Genomic DNA, 19,276 nt, shown 5'->3' with positions numbered 1-19,276 from the left:
AAATTCCTCCTCATTTCTGTTTTAAAGGATCGTCCCTTCAGTCTGAGGCTGTGTCCAGTGGTTCTAGGTTTTCCTACTCGTGGAAACATTCTCTCCACATCCACTCTATTCAGGCATTGCAGTAAGTTTCAATAAGGTCCCAACTCATCCTTCTAAACCCCAACGAGCACAGACCCAGAGTCCTCATCTGCTCCTCATATGACAAGCTCTTCATTTTAGAAATCATTCTTATGAACCTCCTCTGGACCCTTTTCAAGGCCAGCAGATCCTTCCTTAGATACAGGGTCCAAAACTGCTCACAATACTCTTAATGGGGTCTGACGAGAGCCTTATACAACCTCAGAAGTACATCCCTGCTCTTGTATTCTAGTCCCCTCAACGTGAATGCTAACATCGGGTCCAGGTTATTAATTCACCTTCCGACCTTTCAGTTTCCCAAGAAACTTCTCTTTAGTGATGGCCACGACACTCAACTCTGGTATTTACCGGCGGGACCTGGCTCTGCGGGCGGCCTCTAGGGTCCTCGGGGACGCGCGCGGGGGGGATCTGGCCCTGGGGGGTGCCCCCACGGTGGCCTGGCCTGCGATCGGGGCCCACCGATCCGTGGGCGGGCCTGTGCTGTGGCGGCACTCTTTCCCTCCGCACCGGCTGCTGTGGAACTCTGCCATGGCCGGTGCAGTGATGAACCCTCCCGTGCATGAGCTGGGATGACGCCAGCACACGCTGATGTTCCTGCGCATGCGCCAACTCGCGCCGGCCGGCGGAGGCCCTTCGGCGCTGGTTGGCAGGGTGCCAACCCCACTGCCGCCGGCCTAGCCTCTGAAGGTGCAGAGCATTCCGCACCTTCCAGGCGGCCCGACGCCGTAGTGGTTCACACCACTCCTTGGGGCCGGGACCGCCTGCCGCGCCGGGTAGGGAAGAATCCCGCTCCTGGTATCCCACTGGTGTCTTCCACCGGGAAGACTGATGCTAAGTAACTATTCAGTTCCTCTGCAATTTCTTTGTTTCCTATTATTACTTCTCCGGCCTCATTTTCCAATGGTCCAATATCTATTTTTGCCATTTTAACCTTGCTATTTTTACCTTTTATATATTGAAAAAAACTCTTCCTGTCTTCTTTTATTTTACTAGCTCGCTTAACACTTATATTTCATCTCCCCTCTTATTGCTTTTTTGATTGTCCTCTGCTTGCTTTTAAATGCTTCCCAATCTTCTGGCTTCCCACTAATCTTAGCAACTTTATCTGCTTTTTCTTTTGCTTTTACGCTGTCCTTGACTTCCCTCATCAGCCATGGATGCCTCCCCTTAACATGTTTCCTTCACCTTGGGATGAATTTCTGTTGTGCCTCCCGAATAACCACCAAAAACTCCTGCCATTACTGTTCCACTGTCTTCCCTACTAGGCTCCCCTTCCAATCAACACCTCTGCCCTACTTCGAATGGTGCCATTGAATCTTTCATGTTTGCTTGAACAGATAGACAGGCCCCCAGTTGAACGACTATTCCAAAAAATGGCACCTCCAGCAGTGCAGCATTCCCTCAGTCGTATACTGGAGTACTATCCTGCAAGCTAAAGTTTCTGGAGTTGAGTTTGAACCCACTTCGGAGTCTTACCGATGTGAGTATGTGACCACTGAGCCAAGGTTAACACTATCAGGGAATATATGCTGGACAGTTTTTATTATCTAAAATATTTGCAATTTGATGTGCCTGAAGCAACCTTGTGCTGCAAAGAGACATTATCATTATACAAATGGAGATGAGCGTTTGCCTTGATGAATGGTAGAAGAGAACTCCAACTAAAATATATATCTGCATAATCAACCATTTTCTCAGCAAGTCTTAACATTGGGTCTAATAGTGTCCAGGTTATCACCTTTTCTAGGTCAGATTGGCATGTAACAACAGAGCGTTGGGGGCCACATATATAATTTAAATTCATATTCCCATTAACATGCATATATTTTTCTGAAGTTGTTGCTATTAACAGATCTTAGTGCTCTGATTTAGGTCTAACAATTAGTTGAGGCATCAGCATTAAAAAAGTGCTTTTGAAACCACCAGCACAAAACAAGACACGTATGATACAAATGCAAAAGGGACAACGTTGTCTGAACTTTGAGGGACACACTGATGTCACCTCCGGAGCATGGGACTCCAGTGCCACAGATTGGATACCACTGCACTAACAGATTACATTACCCAATTACCTGTAATATCCAGTGTATAAAGGCATCTGCTCATCTGCTCAGTCCATTGGGAAAGAGCAGAGTCACTGTCATCACTCCCACCCTTATATCAACAACTAGGAATAGTGCAACATTGGGCAGCACAGTAGCATAGTGGTTAGCACAGTTGCTCCACAGCTCCAGGGTCCCAGGTTCGATTCCCAGCTTGGGTCACTGTCTGTGCGGTGTCTGCACTTTCTCCCCGTGTCTGCGTGGGTTTCCTCCAGGTGCTCCGGTTTCCTCCCACAGTCCAAAGATGTGCAGGTTAGGTGGATTGGCCATGATAAATTGCCCTTAGTGTCCAAAAAAGGTGAGGTGGGTGATGTGTTGGGTGCTCTGGACCCGTGAGACACATACAGGCCACCAACACTTAAAATAGTACAACACTATTTTATTAAACTATAAACTGTTGAACATACTCTTACTGTGGGTTAACACAATGTTAGATTAACTAAAGACCTGTGCCTGTCCTAACCACTCTGATCATTCAGCACATGGTGAGAATCTGTGCTTTAAACTATAAGCTCTTGTACTTCTGAAAGGCTGCATCCCGAATGAGCGGGAAAACTGATGCCCTCTGTCTTTATAGTGAGTGTGCTCTAACTGGTGATTGGCTGCGGTGTTATGCATGTTGATTTGTACTATTGTATGTCCATCAGTGTGTGTGTCTGCACCATGATATACTGGTGTATATTATGACAGTGGGGTTACAGGGATAGGGTGGAGGCATGGGCTTAAGTAGGATGCTCTTTCCAAGATCCGGTGCAGACTCAATGGGCTGAATGGCCTCCTTCTGCACTGTAAATTCTATGATTCTAAATTCTATGATTTCTTCACAAGTCCCTTAATCTATTTCATCCAAGATGAATTGGCGTGAAGGTTTACCTCAAGTATGAGCACAGCCAAAAGTGTGTGGTGCAGAAGTATGTTCTCCTTTGTGATGTTGCATGCTTTATGGGTTCCACCTCCTAATCATTTACTGGTTCTGTTTCCCATGAAGTGTATGGTTGCTGTGTCTGGATCAGTGGGTGGTGACAGGCCCGCTACTTTTTTTGCTGGGCCAGTAGAATTCCCTACAAATGAAAATGTCACAGGAATTACTTCTATGAACACCTGTGACTGTATGCTTTCAGACCTACTTACAGAGTGATTGGAAGAGCTGAGGTTTAAGAATGCTGAGAATTCAATAGGAAATTTCACTGACAACGGTGGGACCAGAAGATCCCACCGTCGGCTAACGGGGGGTCGCTCCTATATAGTGCTTTTAATATAATGAAGGGCGTAATTTAACGGAAGGAAACAGAGTCCTGTGTCGAGTCTGTTTAGCCGGGTGTTTGTCGGCGCTGGAAGTGGTGACAACGGCCCCGCTATTAAACAGGACTCAGCTTCATTTTGGGGTCTCAGCAAGGAATGCCCCACCGAAGCTGCACTTAGTCCCATTTGCTGCAGTAATGGAGCCCCGATTTCTGAAATCCCCAACACGGCCTCCAGGCCCAATGCCCCAACTTACCAGTTAGGATGTCCTTGAGCACCCCCACCCCACCTCATAAGGTCTGGACACGCCTGGTCCCAATCCTCAGTGTGGGAAAATACCACCCAGACACCGAGGCACCGCCAGCCTGGCACCCTGGCAGTGCCACCAGGCACCCTAGCAGTGCCACCTGGGTTCTCTGACAGTGCTAGGGTGGCACTACCAGGGTGTCTGAGTGGCATTGCCAGGTTGCCAGGCTGGCAGTACCAAGGTGGTATCAGGGTTCCAGTGTACCACCCCCAGTCATCTGGGAGACCTCCCCAAGTGACGGTTCACCTGGTCCACATTGATGGAGACCAGTACTAAACATCACTCGGAGTCTCCAAAGCGCGGGTGTAGAATCCCACGCCTTGGGTAACTTCAGAGCGAACATATTCAAGTGAGCCTGACGGCACACTTGAATATGCAAATGTGGATCCCATCCTTTAGATTGGAATGCCTGGTGAGATCTCATTAGATCTCGCGAGGCGTAATAAGGCTTTTAAATCTCGAGAAAAGCATCTCGCGGGATTTAACAGCCTCGTCGAGACCCGGGTCAGGCACTGCCCCAGCACAGCCACACTGGAAGTGCCATGCTGGCATTACCAGGGATGGTCCTCTAGGGGCTCCAGATTGGGGTTCCCTTTAAAGATGGCACTCCGATCTCTGTGGATCCAGGTTTCCTGGCTATATCAGGCCCTACCCTACCAGAGTGATGAAGCAAACCATGCCCCCAGAATTATTTTGCACTAAGTTCCACAAAATCTGGTGTAAAATCTCGGCTGTGCATCTGGAGGTAAACATGCACATTTTCAGTTAGAGGCTGACACGCTGACAAATTTTGGTAAAATTCCACCCAAGGGAAGAAGTGTAACCAAGGTGAACCCATTAATACTCTGACGAAGATGGCATTCTTTGCTTTTGCACAATCCTATGAGATGCCCCCATGTTGCCCCAGTGGCACTAGTGTCAGGTGTCATAATATACATCTATGAATATATTGAAGTGCAGACATGCAATGATTGACACAGAGGATGACCAGTAAGCACACAGAACAGAGCAGCCAATCACCAGATAGGACGCTACCACTATAAAACGAGGGCACCAGTTTTCCCGCTCTCTCAGAACCCAGCCTCTGAGACAGTCCGAGTTTGTGAGCATTCGCCAGTGCAAGCACCATGTGGTAGCTAGTAAGTCTGGTTAGGCTAGTATCAGGTCTCCAGTCAAGTCAGCATAGTGTCAACCCACAGTTGAACATGTATAATGGTTTAGACGTTAAATAAAATTGTGTTGCATCTTAGCAAGTGTTGGAGGTCTGTCTCTTTTGTTTTTTTAAATAATTTTTATTAAGATTTTCACAAAATATAAACAACAAAACAATATTAACAAAACAACCATTGTAAAAACCCAAGAACAACAACCACCCAACTACAAAAGCAACTACAAAAACAAAAAAAGCAAACAACAAAAAGGAAAGAGATAACACCCGCCACATCCAACAAACCCATGTACACAATTCTCCCTCCCACCGAACCAACCCCCCCCCCCCCCCCCCCCCCCCGGGTTTCTGCTGCTGCCGACCAATTTCCCTACCGTTCCGCCAGGAAGTCCAGGAAAGGCTGCCACCGCCTAAAGAACCCCTGTACTGATGCCCTCAGGGCAAATTTCACCTTCTCCAATTTGATGAACCCCGCCATATCATTGATCCAGGCCTCTACGCTTGGGGGCCTCGCATCTTTCCATTGAAGCAAGATCCTCCACCGGGCTACCAGGGAGTTGGAGGTCTGTCTCTCGCTACACTGCATCAAGTGCAGTCCTCATCGACCCAGCCTGCCCAACACATCAGCAGGCTGCTCACTTCTCTGTCAAAATGAGCAGTGTGATTGGGGCCTCCTTCAGACCGCAGCCTCTGCGTCTCTGCATGTTAAATGGCACACGGGCTGCAAATGAGGGTTCCGGTGGAGGGTCTTGGGCGGTGGTCGAAGACAAGGGTGCTGAAGAACTTTCAGTAGCTTCATCCACCTCAGTGACCTGCAGAGCCCTGTGTTGGTCTTCAAGTCGGGTTTCTGATAGCCCTGGCTGCTGGTGCACAGCAGTTGTCATTACAGAAACCGTTGTGTCAATTGTGCAACCATCCTCTGAAGGATATGCAGCTCCTCACTTATTTAATGGATGTCAGTGTTTATATTCTGTGGACTGATCCAAGCTACTGAAGGAAGCTTGCACCCTTTCCTGGCCATGACACTGCTTTTCCATTCACTCTGAGTGCTGCTGCATGTGTCTCTTCATGTGATTGGCCGAACTCTCATTGTCAGAGCTCATGGTGTTGAGCCCGCAGGACATGTTTTCCTCCATTCACAGTCCAATATTTCCCACTGCCAGATGTCCATACATCTGCTGCTGATTATCAAAACACTGTACCCCAAAAGGTGACTCCTGGGGCTGTGCATTCCTGCCCACTGGAGCATTATTGTGACTTTCCTCCCTCCCCCAAGGAAAACTGTGTACAACTCTGACTCCACCTCCTGCACTCTGACTTTCACCATGTCATCGACTCTGCACGCCCACTATATCCTCTGAAGTGGTTGCATTGGAGTTGGTGGAGTATCGGTTATTCAGCTGTGGTACTCCTCAGTCAACTCTTCCTCCGTTGAGTTCCCCCTGGGGAAAGGGGATGTGTGGGAGAAAGGGTGAGGGAGCTGAGCTGGAACCCGAGTGAGAAACAAAAGGAGTTATTTAGGTATAGCCCTTTGCATTGTGAATGTATGCTCTGAAGCATGGCCACTGCTGTAACCATGTTTGCGCTGCACATTCTTGAGCTCCCTCTCATGCCAACATCGCTTTATGCTCAGTGAAGCGACAGCATGACCTCCACCATGTGTCAAGGTGATTTCAACAATACCTTTATCACCTACAAATAGTGATCCTCCATCATCAAGTTGTATCCAACAATATTTTATGATATGAGGAATATGAGAATCTCGTGTTGTAAACTTTAATCGCTTCATCCAGATATTTCATATAAAATCTTATTTGGTCTTCAAACTAAGCTGTTTCCCAACTATTGCCCAGGTGAGGTCAGCTAACTCAACACAGACATGGTATTGAGGCCAAAAACTTTCCTGCACTGTATTGTTAAACTATTCACTGCTTTAATTAGTTCGGCTATTGATCTTGTTTATTGTCACGGAGCCATTAAAAAATCTTCCGTAGAATGTATTTCCAGTCTGAAGCACTCCCTTGCCCCTTTTTCAACCAGTCGGATCCTGGGCGGGATTCTGTGATCCTGAGGCTAAGTGTTGACGCCGTCAGAAACGTCGTCGCGTTTCTCGACGGCGTAACACGGCCTCAGGATCAGCAATTCTGGCCTCTACATGGAGCGTTCATGGCACTCCAGCTGCTGATCCTGTCATGAACTGCGTGCCGTGGGATCCGCGCATGCGCAGTGGCACTGGCGCCAACGCGCACATGTGCAGTGGCTCCCTTCAACGCGCCGGCCCCGACGCAACATGGCCCAGGGCTACAGGGGCCAGCGGGGACGAAAGGAGGCCCCCAGCCAGAGAGGCCGGGCCGCCGATTGGTGGGCCCCGATCATAGAGCGGCCCCCAAACGGCGCCGCGCCAACCACGCCGGCGCCAATGGCGCCGATTCTCTGCTCTGCGGAGAATCGTGTGCCGGTGTCGGGGTGGCATGGCGCAATTCGTGCCGGTCACGGGGATTCTCTGGCCGGCCCCGGGTTGAGAGAATCCTGCCCCCTATTCTTGCAGCAAAGATCAATGAAATTTGTTTATTGGCAAACCTTGCCTGTCCTGTAATATGCAACCAATCCGTTCTCCAAATCGTAGTCGGGTTAGTTTCAAGTTCTAGGGGAGTCAGCTCTGGTCTCTTGTATTCCCTGACTCCAGCTGTGAACGTAAGATCAAGAGACAGCAGGCATTTACAGATGCAGGCACCCAGGACAGACAGAAGATGAAAAAGGCATTTTAAGGCAGAATCAGAGGTAATAGGGGGAGAAGTTCCTGCAGGCATAGATTTCTCCAGTCTCATGCAGCAGAAAATGGCAGAGTAATTGTAAAAATGTTGGAACAAAGTAAATGAGAGATGGAAAACAATGAAAAACCAGTGAAAAAGAGAAATAATAGAACAGAGAGAAGCCAGGGGTCTACTGTAGGAAACTTAGGGTTGAGAAAGCAAAATGGCCGTGAGAAGGAAAAGAGAAGTAACAAGTGAGTAAACAATGAGTCATAAATACAACAGAGGAATATATTTCATGTTGAGTTATAAACTTAAATTATACTTTGGGCATTTAAGTCTTAAATGAAATATATAAACAAGAAATCCAGGAATTATGTGGATCAAATAAATCAGGTTTCTGCTTTTTTAAATGTTTAAAAAAACATTTTTAATTCTTTCATGGAATACAAATGTCACTGGGAAGGTCAGCATTGATTGCCCATCCCTAATTGTAGTATAAGAGTTAACCATATCGCTATGTGCCTGGAGTCATATGTAGGCCACAACAGGTAAGGTTGGTTCCTTCCCTAAAGGGCACCAATGAATCATATGGGTTGTTACAACAATCAATGATAGTTCTGTAAGACGAGAAAAGAGCTAACGTTTCGAGTCCAGAGGACCCTTTGTCAAAGCTTTGACAAAGGGTCATCTAGACTCGAAACATTAACGTTAGCTCTTTTCTCTCCTTACAGATGCTGCCAGACCTGCTGAGATTTTCCAGCATTTTCTCTTTTCGTTTCAGATTCCAGCATCCGCAGTAATTTGCTTTTAATCAATGATAGTTTAATGGTCACGATTACTGAGACTAGCTTATATTCTAGATTTATTAATTGAATTTTAAATTCCACCAACTTCCGTGGTGGGATTTAAAACTGTGTCCCCAGAACATTAGCCCAGTGACATGTCATTATGCCATCATCTCCCCATATATTGCTGTATCTTGGCTTCATTGTGGAACACAATTAAGTCTGGAAATAGAAAAAAAATAGGCCGAGAATCTCCTCAGACCTGCTCCCACTCCGTAACTTGTCATTTGCTCACACACACATCGTTTCCATTATGGTAAAGTTAATACTGAGAAGCTGGAACAGCTCTGAGGAAGGTTCAGGCCTTGAGTGAGAAATTACGATAAATTTACCTCAGCCCGAGAGCTGCTAACAAAGAGGAAGACAAAACTAACACAACTACTTTAATAGATCAGCATATCTCAACAGGAACCTTGTTGCATAGAGAGAACCCAAAACTTGAACACATAGGGTGCGATTCTCCGCCCCCCACGCCGGGTGGGAGAATAGTGGGAGGGCCTCCCGACATTTTTCACGCCCGCTATTCTCCCCCCCCCCGACGCTCGACCCACGCCACGAATCGCCGCTCGCGTTTCACCACGGCAGCAAACACACCTGCTCGCTGCCGTCGTGCAACGGGCGCCAGATGCCCGTTTGGGGCATCTGGGGGCCCGATTGGCACGGGAGCACCACGACTGTGCTCGGGAGGGGACAGGCCCGCGATCGGTGCCCACCGATCGTCGGGCTAGCGTCCAAAACAGACGCACTCTTTCCCCTCCGCCGCCCGGCAAGATGAAGCTGCCACGTCTTGCTGGGCGGCTGAGGAGAAAGACGCCAACTGCGCATGCGTGGGTTGGCGTTGTCCAACCTGCTGGGAGAGTCTCGCATATTGTGGTGGCCTGCTGCGACCTCCAGAACATCACTCAGCAGAGAGTCGACATGCTGGAGGGCGAGGATGAACAGCAGGCCTCGTCCAATGAGGAGGATGCAGGGAGGACAAGGATTGGCAGGGCATGAGGCCTGGGCAGGCATGGCCGGCATCCACGAGACACTCTAATCGTCTCCAGGTTCACCGACTAGGGGGCCTGACCAAGGACATGCCATGTCAGCCCTCCCTCCCCACCCCCGGCAGACCACTCCTCCCAGGAACACCCTCCCTGCACCATGCCCCCTCCCCCACATCCCCCACCATCTCACTATGGGGTGAAGGCCTTGAGACAGGAGAGAGGAGTGAGAGGCGCGGTGGTGTTTGAGCACCAACCCTGCGGGGGTAACTGGCACGAGCCCCATCCCTCCTCCGTCCTCGGGTATCTGATCGCCTCTGGGCTACTCCTTGGGACTCGGGTGTGAGTGGAGCTGACCCCTGAGGCTTTCCCGCCATCTGCCGCTGCCAGTCCTGGAGGCCTGCTCCCATCACGACCCGGGTCTCAATGCGCACGGCCATGGAGCACAGGGAGTGGATGACCACCCTCCAGGTCTATGCCACAACAATCAGTAACTGTGCTACCTCCCTCTGTGCTGCACCCGGGCAATCCGCCCATATCCACAGACATGGCCCGCTGTGACTGGGCCACGCTCTGGAGCGCCACTGCAATGTCCAGATGGCCTTGGTACATGGTTGCCTGGGACAGGACAGCCCTGTTCTGGGCCTCTGTCACCACCCGCACAGAGTGCCCCCGGCCTTGGACATCCTGACCCATGACTCCCAAGGCCTCCACCGCAGACACCACCCATGTGGTGGTACGCATGGTCGGCACCGCCTCCTGCTCTTGCAGGCAGTTGGACTCCTCCAACTGCACCTGCAGGTGCTGGATGGTTGCTGAAAACCCCTCATGTAGTCCCCGGCTCTGTGACTGCATCTACACCATCGACAGGGTCACCCTTTCCAGAAGCCCAAAACCCATCCGGAAGGCAGCTAGTCCCAGGAGTCGGGTCTCCCTCCGACTGTCTGCCTCCTCGTGGGTTCATACCTCCACCTGATGTGCCCGAGGAGCCTCTTTGCTGAAGTGCCCAGCTGAGGCGAGTATCTTTAGGATGGTGGAGGATGTGGACACTGCTGCGTCGGGAAGTCAGTGTCATCCCTGGACTGGCACTCCAAGGATGGTGTAGTTTCTGATGGTGGTGGTGACACACGTGCTATGGAAAATCGCAACTCAACGGGGTCTCACTTGCTCTACGATGCGACCTCCCTGTTGCCGATTGCCCACTCTCTGGGTCCAGTACCCACTGCTCCGCTGCGGTGAGAGACCCTCACCGCAGGGGTTGTGGGCTGCCTTTTCCTGGGAGGGGAAGTCAGAACGTGCACAGTATTAGGCAGTCGAACACATGCAGCACAGGAGTGGGTAGCTGGTCGCATTTGTGGCCAGGATACCCGGTTATGGAGGCCAGTATGGGTTGGCATGTGTGCAGGTTGGGGAGTGCACACACACTCCGGCGGGTGGGGCCTGGTTGCACTCCGGTTTGGGGGGGGGCGCTACGGATGTGTGGGATGGAGATAGGCGCCAGGGGCACCATGTTGGATACTCACCCTGGCCGCCCTGAGGCGGTCGTGCAGTTTTTTGCGGCACTGCTGGCCAGTCCTGGCAGTGAAGACCAAGGCGTTCATTGCTTCTGCCACCTGCGCCCAAGCCCGGTGCACCCAGCAACGAGTGGCAGCCTCCTTCCCACCCTGAGGTACAGGGTTGTCCACCTCTCTTTGACAGCGTCCAGTAGGGTGTCCAGCTCTGCGTCTGTGAACCGGTGTGCTGCTCTCAGTGCTGCCATCGTGTTGGCTGGGATGAGTGTGTGTGGGAGTGGAATGCTAATGTGTGGCTGCAACATGTCAGTCTCTCGAGTGTCATCCTGAATCCGGAAGATCCGACATCGTTTCTCATTGGAATCGACCGTGTTCCACGTGGTGCCGGTGCTAGCCCATTAACGGTTGTTGAATTGCTGCGGGAGCAGTGCCAATGTTTCATCCATAGAAGTCGATCGATTCTGTCCTGGCATCAACTCATCAGTCTCTGAAACGGAGAATCCACCCATGGAGTTTTACCATTTTGATTCAGCAAAAATGAAGATACAGCAATATATGGTGCACAAGAAAGGGTGCAAAGGAGATCCACCAGGATGTTGCTTGGCCTGGAGCGTTTCAGCTGTGAAGAGAGGCTGGATAGGCTGGGGTTGTTCCCCTTGGAGCAGAGAAGGTTGAGCAAGGATCTGATTGAGATGTACAAAATTATGAAGGACATAGATAGAGTAAGTAGGAAGAAATCTGTCCCCTTAGTCGAGAAGTAGTTAACCAGGGGGCATAGATTTAAAATAAGGGGCAGGAAATTTAGAGGGGATTTGAGGTCAATCTTTTTCACCCAGAGGGTGGTGGGAATCTGTATCTCACTGCCTGAAAGGGTGCAGGAACCCTCACAACATTTGAGAAGCATTTAGATGAGCACTTGAAACACCATAGCCTACAAGGCTGGAAAATGGCATTTGAATAGATAGATGCTTGATGGTCAGCATGGACGCAATGGGCCGAAGGGCCTCTTTCTGTGCTGTAAAACTATGCATCGAGATATTCAAGTTTAGATGACGGGTGATTTGTAGGGGAATTTGCAAGGGATGGTACTCACACATGCACTCACTGCCCTTATCCTTCTCAGTGGTGGAAGCTGCAGGTTTGAAGTTGCTGTCAAAAGAGCATTGTCAAGTTGCTGCAGTGCGCATGGCTGATAGTACACACTGCTTCCATGGTTCACTATGGTGGAGGAAGCGGATGTTTAAACTGGTGGAAGGGTTGTAGATCAAGTGGGCTATTTGACCTGGACCTTCTTTTCTGAGAAACAATAAATGGTGTTAAAATGGAAATCAATCCGTTCAGACTGCTAAATTTAGGGAACGTTTAATTATGAATGAACTGTGAAACTTTGAAAATACCAGACATATCTGTGGGATAGAGAAGTGCATCGAATAGAAATCTGTCTCTCTATTCATCAGCCCACAACTTGACATCCATGAAAGGAAACGGAGGCAGAATCTTGGCTGGTCAATGTTGAAATGGAATTTTTACCCCACAGAGTTAGACATTGTGAAAAACTGGATGATCAGCAAATAAATTCCAGTTTCTGCAATGGGCATTGTAACTTGAAGTTCAGAAAATACAATTATTTAAATCAGTTCTGAAGTTTGGCTCTCACTGTATAAACCATGCCAGCTGTGGTTCAGTGGCGAACACACTAATTTTTGAGTCGGAAAGATGTACCCCTTGAGTGAACACAAAATCTAGGCTGGAGATTGAGTAGCTGAGCCATTCATTGGGAAAGCCAGCCTGTAGATAGCCCCCAGATTGCCACGTATGCAACGTGTGAAACCACCCAACCAGAACCAACAGCCAGTAGCTAACCAGTGATGCCCACAATAAAATGAACAACAGAAGCACTATTTTAACCACATGCCTAAGTTTTAGGAGAAAACATCTCACATGGAACACATGTAAATGTACTTCATTGTTTACAGATTTACTTTACACCTAATGCCATTACGTAAGCAAGGCAATAAATTGCTCAACAACCAAAAAATACTCACGCCCTCTACATTTTGTCTTAGTAACAAATGCATGAAAAGAGTAAAGTACACATGCTGATGCCATGCGTAAAGATCACAAGACCAAAGATCGGAGTGTTGTAATTAAAAAAAATTCCTAACTAAAAAGGCAATTAGCCCCACTTCGATTCACAATGACATTTTAAAAAAGCACTGAATATCAGAATTATTACAGCACATAGGAAGGCCATTTGGCCAGCGTTTCTGCACTAGCTCCCTGAATGTGCAATTCACCTAGTGTCATTTTCCTGACTTCTTCGCATAACCCTACACTTCGTTCCATTCCAAATAAGCAAACACCAGCACTGACAGGCATCCAATCACAGCTAGCACCAGCAGACAGTCAATCACAGCTATCAGCACCACCGGCAGACAGTCAACCACAATTATCAGCACCACCAGCAGACAGTCAACCACAGCTATCAGCACCAACAGACAGTCAACCACAGCTAGCACCAGCAGCAGACAGTCAACCACAGCTAGCACCAGCAGCAGACAGTCAATCACAGCTATCAGCACCAGCAGCAGACAATCAACCACAGCTAGCACCAGCAGGCAGTCAGCCACAGCTCCAACCAACAGACAGTCAACCACAATTATCAGCACCACCAACAGACAGTCAACCACAGCTAGCACCAGCAGGCAGTCAGCCACAGCTCCAACCAGCAGACAGTCAACCACAGCTAGCACCAGCAGCAGACAGTCAATCACAGCTATCAGCACCAGCAGCAGACAGTCAATCACAGCTATCAGCACCACCAACAGACAGTCAACCACAATTATCAGCACCACCAACAGACAGTCAACCACAGCTAGCACCAGCAGGCAGTCAGCCACAGCTCCAACCAGCAGACAGTCAACCACAGCTAGCACCAGCAGACAGTCAACCACAGCTATCAGCACCAGCAGACAGTCAATCACAGCTACCACCAGCAGACAGTCAACCACAGTTATCAGCACCACCAGCAGACAGTCAACCACAGCTATCAGCACCAGCAGACAGTCAACCACAGCTACCACCAGCAGACAGTCAATCACAGCTAGCACCAACAGACAGTCAACCACAGTTATCAGCACCACCAGCAGACAGTCAACCACAGCTACCACCAGCAGACAGTCAATCACAGCTAGCACCAACAGACAGTCAACCACAGCTATCAGCACCAGCAGACAGTCAACCACAGCTATCACCAACAGGCAGTCAACCACAGCTATCAGCACCAGCAGACAGTCAACCACAGCTATCACCAGCAGACAGTCAACCACAGCTAGCACCAGCAGACAGCCAACCACAGCTATCAGCACCAGCAGACAGTCAACCACAGCTATCAGCACCAGCAGGCAGTCAACCACAGCTATCAGCACCAGCAGGCAGTCAATCACAGCTAGCACCAACAGACAGTCAACCACAGCTACCACCAGCAGACAGTAAACCACAGCTACCACCAGCAGGCACTCAATCACAGCTAGCACCAACAGACAGTCAACCACAGCTATCAGCACCAGCAGACAGTCAATCACAGCTAGCACCAGCAGACAGTCAACCACCTATCAGCACCAGCAGACAGTCAATCACAGCTACCACCAACAGACAGTCAACCACAGCTAGCACCACCAGCAGACAGTCAACCACAGCTATCAGCACCAGCAGGCAGTCAATCACAGCTACCACCAGCAGACAGTCAGCCACAGCTCCAACCATCAGACAGTCAACCACAGTTAGCACCAGCAGACAGTCAACCACAGCTAGCACCAGCAGGCAGTCAATCACAGCTAGCACCAGCAGACAGTCAGCCACAGCTCCAACCAGCAGACAGTCAATCACAGCTAGCACCAGCAGACAGTCAACCACAGCTAGCACCAGCAGACAGTCAACCACAGCTATCAGCACCAGCAGTCAGTCAATCACAGCTAGCACCAGCAGACAGTCAACCACCTATCAGCACCAGCAGTCAGTCAACCACAGCTAGCACCAGCAGTCAGTCAATCACAGCTAGCACCAGCAGACAGTCAACCACCTATCAACACCAGCAGGCAGTCAATCACAGCTACCACCAGCAGACAGTCAACCACAGTTATCAGCACCACCAGCAGACAGTCAGCCACAGCTATCAGCACCAGCAGACAGTCAACCACAGCTACCACCAGCAGACAGTCAACCACAGCTAGCACCAACAGACAGTCAACCACAGTTATCAGCACCACCAGCAGACAGTCAACCACAGCTGTCAGCACCAGCAGACAGTCAACCACAGCTATCACCAACAGGCAGTCAACCACAGCTAGCACCAGCAGACAGTCAACCACAGCTATCAGCACCACCAGCAGACAGTCAACCACAGCTATCAGCACCAGCAGACAGTCAACCACAGCTAGCACCAGCAGACAGTCAACCACAGCTACCACCAGCAGACAGTCAATCACAGCTAGCACCAGCAGACAGTCAACCACAGCTATCAGCACCAGCAGACAGTCAATCACAGCTACCGCCAGCAGACAGTCAATCACAGCTACCACCAGCAGACAGTCAATCACAGCTATCAGCACCAGCAGACAGTCAACCATAGTTATCAGCACCACCAGCAGACAGTCAACCACAGCTAGCACCAGCAGACAGTTAACCACAGCTAGCACCAGCAGACAGTCAACCACAGCTATCAGCACCAGCAGGCAGTCAACCACAGCTAGCACCAGCAGGCAGTCAACCACAGCTATCAGCACCATCAGACAGTCAACCACAGCTACCACCAGCAGATAGTCAACCACAGCTATTAGCACCAGCAGACAGTCAACCACAGCTACCACCAGCAGACAGTCATCCACAGCCACCACCAGCAGTCAACCACAGCTACCACCAGCAGGCATCCAATCACAATATCAGCACCACCAGCAAACAGTCAACCACAGCTAGCACCAGCAGACAATCAACCACAGCTAGCACCAGCAGACAGTCAACCACAGCTATCAGCACCAGCAGGCAGTCAATCACAGCTGTCAGCACCAGCAGACAGTCAACCACAGCTATCAGCACCAGCAGGCAGTCAATCACAGCTAGCACCAGCAGACAGTCAACCACAGCTATCAGCACCAGCAGCAGACAGTCAACCACAGCTATCAGCACCAGCAGACATCCAATCACAATATCAGCATCAACAGCAGGCAGTCAACCACAGCTAGCACCAGCAGACCTCCAATCACAATATCAGCACCAACAGCAGGCAGTCAACCACAGCTAGCACCAGCACCAGAATTAATCTATTCACAACTAACAGTACCACCACAAGCATCCAGCTAATCGCAGATAGCACCAGGCCAGCAGTTTGCCTGCAGGAGGCGAAGAATACCCACCAGTCAACTATCAAACAGCTATTAGATGTCAAGCAGCCAGAAAATGAGCTTCCATCCAATGAATCTTCCCATAGATTCATAGAATAATTACAGCACATAAGGAGGCTATTTGGCACATTGTGTCTATGCTGGCTCCCTACAAGAGCAATTCACCTCCTCTGTCTTTTCCCCCCAGCCTTGCAAATATATCCTCGTCAGATCATTAACCAATTCCCTTTGACAGCCATAATTGAACCTGCCCCCATCACACTCTTAGTCAGACCCTCACCATTCACTGCGTAAAAAGGTTTCTCATGTCACATTCCTATTTTACTCTATCCGGAACCCTCATGATTTTGAATACCTCTATTAAATCTCATCACAACTTTCTCTTCTCCAAGGAAAATAGTCCCAAATTTTCTAATCTATCTACGTAACTAAAGTTCCTCATTCCTGGAATCATTCTTGTGAATTTTTTCGACACTCTCTCCAATGCCATCACATCCTTCTATAAGTGTGGTGCAATGCTCCAGTTGAGGCCAAACCAGTGTTTTGTACTAATCCACAGCCAAACTTTAGAGATTATCAGCTTCACCCGATCACTTGAGAAATATTTGTTTCTGAGCCCAACTGTCCTTCACCGTCAAACGATTATCGACTAAATCCACTTCACTGATCGGGAATCGAACACAGGTCATGGTGATGAAAGCACCGACACCAAACCACAAGATCACCAGGGAACTGTAGCCGACCTTTAGAAACTAGCCAACCATTCTCATCAACAATTAAGACAATTGAAGGCAGCCACAACAGCCCATTGATAGCCAGAAGCTAGTTCACATCCAGACAACAGCCAGTCACTGGAGCAACAATGGAAAAGGAAATCATGGAAAAGGAAATCATACAATGATACAGCCCATGTCTGAGCCAGATCTTTGACAGAGATATCCAATTGGTCCCTGGCTCTTTATCGATAGCTCTGTAAAAACATTCTTCCTTTCAATACTTATGAATTTGGTTTTGACTGCGAGTGTGCAATCTTCTTCCACCTCACCTTTAAATCAGCACATTCCAGATTACATAACGTGCTGTCTAAAAATATCTGTCTCATGTCAGAGAATCACAGTATTCCTGCAGTGTGGAAGGAGGCCATCCGGCCCATTGTGTCTGCACCAACCCATTGAAAGGGCACTTTACCCATATCCGCTCCGCCCTATCCCGATAACCTAATCTGCACATCCCTGGACACTAAGGGGCAAAATATCACGGCCAATCCACTTAATGTGCACATCCTCTTTTGACTGTGGGAGGAAACTGAAGCACTCGGAGGAAACTCATGCAGACACAGGAGAACGAAAAAACTCCGCACAGACAGTGACCCAAGGTCAGAATTGAACCCGGGGTTCAGATACTTGCAGGTAAAGGCGTTTGCTACGCGACAGGTAGAGGGATTCCCTCTGCTGCCGTCGCAGGGGACGATGGACAGAGTGCTTTCGGGGGTGTGGGTCGGAGAGGGGAAGGTGTCTGACATCTATAAGGTAATGCAGGAGGTGGAGGAGTCGTCAGTGGAGGAGCTGAAGGCTAAATGGGAGGAGGAACTTGGGGAGCAGATAGAGGACGGGACTTGGGCGGATGCCTTGGAGAGAGTCAACTCTTCCTCCTCATGTGCGAGGCTTAGTCTCATCCAATTTAAGGTGCTGCACCGGGCCCACATGTCCGGGACTAGGATGAGTAGGTTCTTTGGGTGTGAGGACAGGTGCACCAGATGTTCGGGGAGTCCAGCGAACCACGCCCATATGTTCTGGGCATGCCCAGCACTGGAAGAATTCTGGAAGGGGGTGGCGGGGACGGTGTCGAGGGTGGTTGGATCCAGGGTCAAACCAGGGTGGGGACTCGTGATTTTTGGAGTTGCGGTAGAGCCGGGAGTGCAGGAGGCGAAAGAGGCCGGTGTCCTGGCCTTTGCGTCCCTAGTAGCCCGACGAAGGATTCTGCTACAGTGGAAGGATGCAAGGCCCCCAAGTGTGGAGACCTGGGTCAGTGACATGGCGGGATTTAGAAAATTGGAAAGGGTCAATTTTGCCCTGAGAGGATCAATACAAGGGTTCTATAAACGATGGCAGCCTTTTCTGGACTTCCTGGCTCAAAGATAGGTAACTTGGTCAATAGCAGCAGCAACCCGGGGGGGGGGGGGGGGGGGGGGGGGGGGGGGGGGGGGGGGGGGGGGGTGTTCCTTATTGTAGTGTCTATTCTGTAACTTTATATTGTGTTAATTTGCGTTGTTGTTAAAATACTGTGTTGTTCATGGAGGTGGGGCGCATGTTTATGATTGTTAATATTATTGTTATTTTTGGTATTTTACTATGGTGCGTTATTGTTGTATAAATTCAAAATTTTTCAATAAAAATTATTTAAAAAAAAAAGAATAAAAACAAAAGTAAAAAAAAAAGAATTGAACCCGGGTCCCTGGTGCTGTGAGACAGCAGTGCAACTGTCTCATGTCAACACTGGTTCTTTTGCCAAACACCGTAAATTTGCATGTAATGGGGGCAAGTGAGGGCAATAGGATTGAGTAGAGATTGTGGCATAGTGATAATGTCACTGGACTAGAAGTCCAGAGGCCCAGGTTTTTAGCCTGAAGACATGGGTTCAAATCCCATTGTGGCAGCTCGTGGAATTTGAATATAATTAATAAATTTGGACTATAAAGCTAGTCTCAGTGATGGAGACCATGAAACCATCATCATTTGTGGTGAAAAACCATCTGGGTCACTAATGAGCTTTAGGGAAGGAAATCTGCCATCTATACATACTTGTGATTCCAGACCCACAGCAAG

The 19,276-nt window shown here is 49.3% G+C and overlaps 2 protein-coding genes across 3 annotated transcripts in view; one reads left to right on the top strand and one right to left on the bottom strand.

Annotated features, from left to right (window-relative positions):
- rsph14 (radial spoke head 14 homolog) overlaps positions 1–19,276 on the bottom strand; it is a 998,814-nt gene that overhangs the window by 549,802 nt on the left and 429,736 nt on the right. The window lies entirely within an intron of this gene.
- The window catches only part of gnaz (guanine nucleotide binding protein (G protein), alpha z polypeptide), a 334,178-nt gene that overhangs the window by 34,364 nt on the left and 280,538 nt on the right, over positions 1–19,276 (top strand). The window lies entirely within an intron of this gene.

This window comes from Scyliorhinus canicula, chromosome 1 (genome assembly GCF_902713615.1).
Source record: "Scyliorhinus canicula chromosome 1, sScyCan1.1, whole genome shotgun sequence".
NCBI classification, from domain to species: Eukaryota; Metazoa; Chordata; class Chondrichthyes; order Carcharhiniformes; family Scyliorhinidae; genus Scyliorhinus; species Scyliorhinus canicula.
The sequence above is the reverse complement of the archived record's forward strand: the minus strand, read 5'-3'. Positions and strand labels throughout refer to the sequence as shown.